This window comes from Brassica oleracea, chromosome C3, assembly GCF_000695525.1.
Source record: "Brassica oleracea var. oleracea cultivar TO1000 chromosome C3, BOL, whole genome shotgun sequence".
Lineage (NCBI taxonomy): Eukaryota > Viridiplantae > Streptophyta > Magnoliopsida > Brassicales > Brassicaceae > Brassica > Brassica oleracea.
This window is the reverse complement of record NC_027750.1, coordinates 9,171,087-9,179,522: the sequence shown is the minus strand read 5'-3', so window position 1 is coordinate 9,179,522 and position 8,436 is coordinate 9,171,087.

Below are 8,436 nucleotides of genomic sequence, written 5' to 3'. Positions count from 1 at the left end.
ACTCTGTTTTGTTTCCTTATATAAAGAAAAACAGAAGGAAGCAGAATCTCTATGTGACAGGTAAAAAAGAAGCTAAGATTTTTACCAAAAAAAGAAGCTAAGATTGGAATGTATGGGACCCCTATTTCAGAAAAAAAAAAGCTTAAAGAATGACTTTTGTTTGAATCATCATCGCCAGCATCAGCATGAACTACTTGAGACATCACATTTTCATACGCTTTACTTCATTTAGGATTTATTTGAATAAAGTAATGTGGAATATTGCGGAATGGTTGATTCAGGACGGGTAAAATTGGATACAAAAATACAATTGATTTAATTTTTAATGCAAAATTATATTATAGAATAGAATAGAATAAAGAATATTCATCAGTCATCAATCAGTTGATTAGTTAGAAGAACTATGTAAATCTGAATTAACGGAGAGCATTTTTTATTTATTGATTGAACAATATAACTGAAAGGATAACTACTGAGTTATAAGAAAAGTAGCAAATGAACAAAAATTATCGATTAAAATTAGCTTTTGATTTATATATTTGTTCTGATCACATTAATTTGTTTTGATTTTAGTGATTACTATATTATATTTATTGTTTATACAAATTTATAATTTAATTTTACAAAAACAAAGATTAAAAGAAAAAATGTCTATGGAAACCAACGTTAGTGTTGCCCAAAAAACGTAACAAGTCCATTTATATATTTTGGAACAAAAATCAGTTTTAGGGATAATCCATTAAAAAGTTGTGTGTAAGTTATTATGACCAGATGGCAATGGCATAAAAGAAAGAGCAGCTTTCTTGTTCCTCTTCTAAATAAGCTTTAATATCGATACGCCTAACGCCTTTGTTCAAAAGAAAGAAGCCTTTCGACTAAAAACGTTCGCACCATTTGCAGCTTTAGTCCTAAATAATAAAAAAAATCAAAAGTATAATACAAACAAAAAAACATTTAGCTAAAACTCGTACAAATGTGAAATTGTGAATCTATCTTGGTTACTTAGTACACATAGTAATCATGAAATTGTATACTTTCATTTCGATGCTTCTTTAAATTTGGTAAAATCTAAATGGTTATCTTATGTACGTCTAAATAGTTTAGTATTGATCTTATGTCGAATTTTTATAATTATATTTTAGGTGCTACAAGTGTGCAAATGATGAGATTAGGATAATCAACGTTTTCCTTTTTTTCATTTGAATATCTTTGAATGTTTGAATAAAATAGGAGAAGCTTTTGAGTCGTAATGATGATTTTGAGAAACAATAGGTCCAGTATGTCCACTAACGCCGACCACTTCGAGGGACACCATTTTCTCTTTACATCATTCCCTTTCCAAATCAAAACTTTTGTCAACTATTTCTATTTCCTTTATAAATTGAATATATTCCATAGTTACATAAATATGCACAAGTGAATAGAGAGGCATGAATCTGAAACAACAACTGAATTAGACATATATATTGGTGGTGATTGCTTTAACAAGCCAGAATCTATGAAATGGATTCAACATCAAAAATATGTGCAACATATTTCTAGCTACGTAAAAAAATAATGCAAGATACAAAAATTATACCACAGAGATTAGCCAAAACTAGACAGACTTTTACCAATACTTCAACTAAACTGAGTTATTGGAATTTAACCGAAAATATTCAAATTTTGAATTCTCCAACATTTGCAACATAACCCGATTGCACATCTAGAGAAAATTGAATAAACTTCTAATATGAATGATCCCCAAGTTTTATGGCTATTGAAAAGTTCAGTTTTACATATAACATTCATATTCACAAACTTATGCATTTTCTCTAGATTTGCAATCGGATTATGGTCAACCTATAATCAATAAATGATCTTTACAAAAATTAAAGAACAACACAACAAAACCAATTTTATTTATTCTTGAGCCATGTTCACAAGAAAGAGCTCCACGAACCACATATATAATAAAACTTATTTATTCTCTTCTGTTTAAAAAAAAATGAATAAGGAAAAAAACCATTAACTAATATTTAACGTTTTAAATTTTTAACTTATAAACCGTTAGCATACTAACATACGTTATCTTCCGTCTATAATTTTAAATATTTTGGATGGAAAATAGTTATGAAATTATATCTAAGAGATTTTGTCATTAAAGACTTGTAAAATATTTTAGGAGTTTTACTTTACCATTGAAAAACTTTTTTAAAACTTCACCATCATGAATTTTACACTTAAAGACGTGAACCCCACGCAACACAAGCCAATCCTCTTAAAGTATATACACACCAAAACAAAACAAAAATCCTAAAGAGGATCACCACATCACAACAACAACAACAACAACAACGAAAATCTTCAAGACAATGAGAGTGAAAGCAAATTTGATTAACTTTAAATCAAAGCTATCAAATCATGCAACAGATTTGTCTCTCTCTTCCGCAGCACAAACAAAGACCATGAGATGAGCCAACCAAACTCCACAAGCTCCTCTTGAATGTGAACATAGATATAAAGCAAATGATCATTCACCATTCTGTTTTAGAAAGATAAACCTGTGATTTAATCACTGAATTCTTCATGTTCATTACGTACTAAATATTCCATGTATACACCTGAGAACCTAGTTCCTCTTCTGACAACCAAAGATCTTTGCTTTCGGATCCAAGGAACCTGCTAGCGATCCAAGAACCCATACTCACTTGGCCATTTTCGCAAAGATTCGATAAAACAAGGTTCTTGGATGCTTACCAAGCAAAACTAGTCCGCTCATATCCAAGTTCCCAAAGAAGGAAGCCTCCATAGACGGATGAACAAGTAAGAGATACTTCTGACCGCAGAATCTGGAAACGCTGTTAACGTGTCTAATGGATCATCGAAACTCATGAGTTTTATCACATCACACGGGTGACTCAAAATTCTACGAACAATATATGACTCAAAATAAACCTTCTTGTCTGAGTTCTTGGCGTATGTTACGTTTCCAAAGATAGTTTCCACTGCTTTCTCAAGATTCTAACCTGTTGCTTTCATCAGAGTGATTAATGGCTTGGCAAAGTCGTGAACCGACCTAGAAGCAGCTCTGAACGTGAACTCAAGCGAGGAAACACTCATAATCCTCTCTTCGAGTTTGCTATTCTCTGCAACCAAACAGTCTAGTTTCTTCTTTAGAGAGTGAATCTCACTCTCTTTTCCTTTTATTTGCGACTTGAGCTTCCCCAAATGCTCCTCGTCGGTTTCATCTCTCAAACGATACAGGCAAGAGTTTCTAAGGGTACGAAAAGAGGTTAAAGCTGACTTGCACAAGAGTTTCTATCTCCTTTTCTGTTCTGTCATAATATTTGTCTCCGCTCTCATGAAACAAAGTGCTTGTCCCAACTAATTTAATAATCTCTCTCTCTCTCTCTCTCCTCCCCCTTCCTCTCTTCCATCTCAAGCCGCAATTTGGCTCTGGTCTCTGTCTTGCTCCAGAACTCTAGATCTTCCCGGAGAGTGATAGATCTGGCAGGTAAGATTGGTTTCTGGTGTCTTGACGAGCCGGCGAGGGTTGAGATGTGAAAGGAGTCGGCTTTTAGGGTGAGGCTAGATCATTGTCTCGGCGGTTCGTGGCGCGTGAAGGGTTTTATCGGACTCTCCCCACTGTTCTTCATATTATTCTTTATCTGGTGTATCGTATGGAGTGGTTTGTCGGATCTTGGTGTCTTGATTCGTCCTTCGGTTTAGCCGGCTCTCAATAGAGACATCAGATAAAGAATAATATGAAGAACAGTGGAGAGAGTCCAATAAAACCCTTCACACGCCACGAACAGCCACATTTATTCTATTTTCCTAGTGGGCCATTTCGGCCCTTTAAAAATAGCTTGTGATTTTTGTAAAAAATAAATGTGTTAAAAAAAATATCTAATTCGTTTGATTTTCCAAACACTTATCTGTGGAACGCTGTTTTTTGTTAATTAAGAATTGAATTTATATACCATTCATGTAGTAATTCGTCCATATATATATATATATGTCTATGATCGAATACAATATTCATAATAAATCCAACTAAAGGAAGTTTTGTAAATCGTACTAGACTCCATGTATATCCTGATAGTAATTAGTTTGAATTCTTTCTTGATGATGAAGAAGACAAAGGAAGTAGTCCAAATACTGAAAGCACACAAGGCATGAATTCAACACACTCGTGCATCTCTTATCTCTTTCTCTTTCAACTTTTGGCTTCCCTCCATCTGCCATACTCCATCTTCACTTTTTCTCTCCTCGGACCTGTTTTATCAGTACCAATCGATTATATTTACATTTGTGTATATATATATATATATATATATATATGTGTGTGTTATATAAGAGCGTATCTAAATCCCTTCTAAAAAGTTTGGTGAAATACATAAAAGATATCTTTTCAAGATTAAGTCTCGACAAATTATCTGGATCCAAAGTTCTAAACTGGATTTGATCCAAATTTTAAGATATCGAATCAAATTTGATCCGACATATCTGATGTACCTTTTTGTATAGGAAGAATGGATCCGAATTTTTCGGTCACTAAACCAATCCGAACCCAACAGATATTGAACCGAATATGATCAAAAAATTTATACTAGTCTATATGCATCAATTTCTCTAGATCTGAAATAGTCAATATCAAAAATATCATTCAAACTCGATTTGATACCCAAATACCTAATCTTACTTAAGATACTTCGGTTTGGGTTTTTAGCAGTTATACTAAAATTTTGATAATGATGAAACTCTAGATAATTATGGTAAATTTTAGCAAAAGGTTGACTACTGAATAATTAAAAAAAAATTGGACGATTTTAATATTGGTTGACTACATAATAATTAAAATTTGATACGGTAAAGTTAATAATTTGTGAATTAATTAATTACTGAAACTACTGGTATGATGCTTCAAATTTCAACAAAAAATGATGGTAATGTTTTGGAACTTTTAAAAGTTATATGGTAGAATTATTTACAATATGCAAAAATTGTTTATATTAATTTAATAAGTGGTAGATTTGTTTTTGTTTGGTCATAAGAAAATATTAGAAATGTCAGAAATTTTTTTATTCAAATGGTTTGATTGAATGTTCATTGATACTTTTACGAAGACCAGATTTTGAGTCTTACAAAAAATGACATGCATACTGACGGAGAATATGCATACATGATCTTTAACATAGTGCAAGTAAAATCGGTAAAAAAGATTTGTAGCCTGTTTTAAAAGAAGTTAAATGCCTAAGTGTCCCAAAAGAACGATCTTTTCGTAAATGGTTTTTGTCAGAAAAATGACAAGAGGGGGTTGGTGTGTGTATTAAACCTTGTTATAAAATAATTGAGAAGTGGTGTGTCAGGGATGGAGATACTTACCATGGCATGTGACCCTCTCCATATTTTCCTGTGGACGAATATTTTTGTATTCACTCTTCGTCCACTATTTTGGTGAGAAAATATTCTCTTACCATTCTGCGTATACCTTTTCTGCTCGTGTGTTGTTTTATGAACATGATCATTTTCGTCCAATCTTTTTTTAACACAAATGTGGTTTAAGTTGGAACATCATATCAACCCAAATTTGTGATGCAGGGGGTATTCGAACAAAAATGAGATTCTGAAATTTTTGTTCCCGATGTCATGTTTTACCAATATTGATTATACAAATATTTTTGAGGTGTTTGTGTTTGTGGGGATTTATGTTTCCAATTAAAAAAATGGTTGGACTAACAGAAAGATTTTATATTTAAATTTGATACCCGTAATAATATAAAAATGTAGAAAGAAAAATCAGCATTTAACACTTCTTTGTGATTGTGCTTTTATATACTAAAATTCTTCTAACCGCCATTTCACTTGTATTCATAATCGTTTTACAAACGCTAAAATTGATATTAACAAATATTATGATTGATTGACCTATAAAAAATATAGTATCTTTTTTTTAAAACACACAAAAGATAGTATTGAAACTACATAAACTTCATGAACTAGAGTACGTACAAAGAATACAAATTTATCTTGTCAATACATGGTAGGAAACTAGGAATGTCCGTGAGATCGTATCATACTTATTGCATTTAACAAACATTTATCCTCGTTAGCAGGAAATACATCGTAGAGATCATACCATTCCAAATTCTCCATTTTTAGTTGGAGGCTTTTGTTATTGCAATGATTATATGGTTGTTGTATAATACTACTAGATTGCAAGTACTGTCAAACGTATCTACCATGAAAAAGTTACTCATTGATATATTGTTTCACTCATGTTCAATGTCACAAGTTTACAAAAAAAAAAAAAATGTTCAATGTCACAATTCATCAGGATTCATCAGTTTAAATTAATTATTTTGTCAACAGAATCGTTTATGTAACTAAGGAAAATAGCTGGTATCCCTAGTTCCATTATAAGACATCTTTTTAACATGCATGGACGAATTTGAAATTTGGTTTTGAAATTTGATAGTGATGGCAACAACATTATCATAAAACTATATTAGAGTACATGTATAATCTTCAACGCTAAAGTTCTATACTACAATATGCCGTTCCAACTGCAAATGTACCTTTTTAACTGATATTGGCCGAGAACTTTTATCCGAGATCTGGATTCGATCCGTGATCCGAAAATCCGGATATTCGGAGAGGCCAAATCCGGATCCGGATAATAAAATGTTGGATCTTTCAAAACCGAATCCGGATCCGGATATCTTGATTTTTTAGTCCGGATATCCGGATCCGTAAATTTTATTAATAACTATTTCAAAAATAGTAATATCTATATATAAAAACTAATTTTATTTAATACATTTTTATTTTTATAATAGTATATATAAATTTTATGTAAATTTTGTAATATTATACATAGAAATAATTAAAAATATTATATATTTTTTTTATTTTTAAATTATTGTTAATATTTTATATATATTAATATTATTTTTTATTTATTTTAAGGATCCAAATCCGGATCCGGATATCCGCCGGATATTATAATTTTTAGAAGGATATCCGACACCCAGATATCCGCGAACCCTGGTTCCGGATAATGATAGTAAAATTATGGATCCGCCGGATAAGGATCCGGATATTTTAAAATTGCCCAGATACCCGATCCGTCCCAGGCCTAGCACCTACTATTAAGAATCCTTAGTATATATATAACCTTTGCGTGATTTGATATGAATATATAATTATTGATAAAAACTTTTGATATAAATGTGTTAATGAGGAATGAACATGGAACCTTTCTTACACATTTGTTATAAATGTTCCTCTAATCATCTATTGACCCCTCGTAACAATGAACTGAAGATTATATATATAGTATTACTACTAATCACGTGAAATCACCTATTATTATATAACATGTGATGTGACACACACCACAAACGTCTAAAAACACATGCCATATTAAAAAGAACTTAAGAAAAAAGTATATATATACACATATATATAACAAATCGCTTGGACGATTGCTAAAGCAAATTCTGGAGAAAAGAAGGGTACAATGGCATTTGACCAACAAAAAAAAAAGGGTACAATGGCAGAGAGAATAGGGTGCACGAGAATCTAACTCCCAAACTTAGCAATGCTTAGGGCATCTGTATCGCGCGGTTGTTAGCGCGTCCTTAGCATAATAGGTAATTAATTTAAATCAATTTAAATCAATAATACAGAAAACGTTAGGTCACGTATGTTAATTAAGAAGTTTTAAGTTTGTGTCCTTAGCTGCACGTGTCACAGAGAGAGGGGAAGAGGTGTTCGGTGTTGGGAAAGTCTTCCATCTCTCTCGACGAAATCATTCGCATCGTCTCCCATCTCTGTCGACGGTTTCCCTCCACCGAGCTCTCGACCGCAGACTCCGTCGAACCCTCCGGCGATCTCTCCCATCTCTCCCATCTCTCCCATCTCTCTTTCGATCCCAATCTGTCGCCCTAAATCTCTCCAACGAAGCTCTCCAACCAATATTTTGGTCCTACCAATAATCTTTCTTTTTCTAATTGTCCTTAGCTAAATCTCTTAACATAACAAAAACAATAAATTAATCTAAGGACCAATTTTTTGGTCCTAGCAATGCGGATGCCCTTAGATGTTTATTGGTAAACCCCACTTAAGGGCCCTTAGTGATTTTTTTATTATTTAAGTGAAGTTAAGTTACTTTGTTAAGGGATCCTTAATGTTAGTGGTTTATTGGTAGTATCTTAATTAGGGATTCTTAAAAAAAAAAATTATTAAACATAATTTTATTTAAAAAAAACAAAGTTAAGCATATTATTTGATACATAAATTTTAAAATAAAATATTAAAACATTAAAACATTAAAACAAAATTACTAAATAAAGATAATAATTTGAAAGCGCCATCGAAACTTAGTTGTTGTCTTGATCACGTTCAAATTTTCTCCAAATATGTTCAACCAAATCACGTTTCAATTGTTGA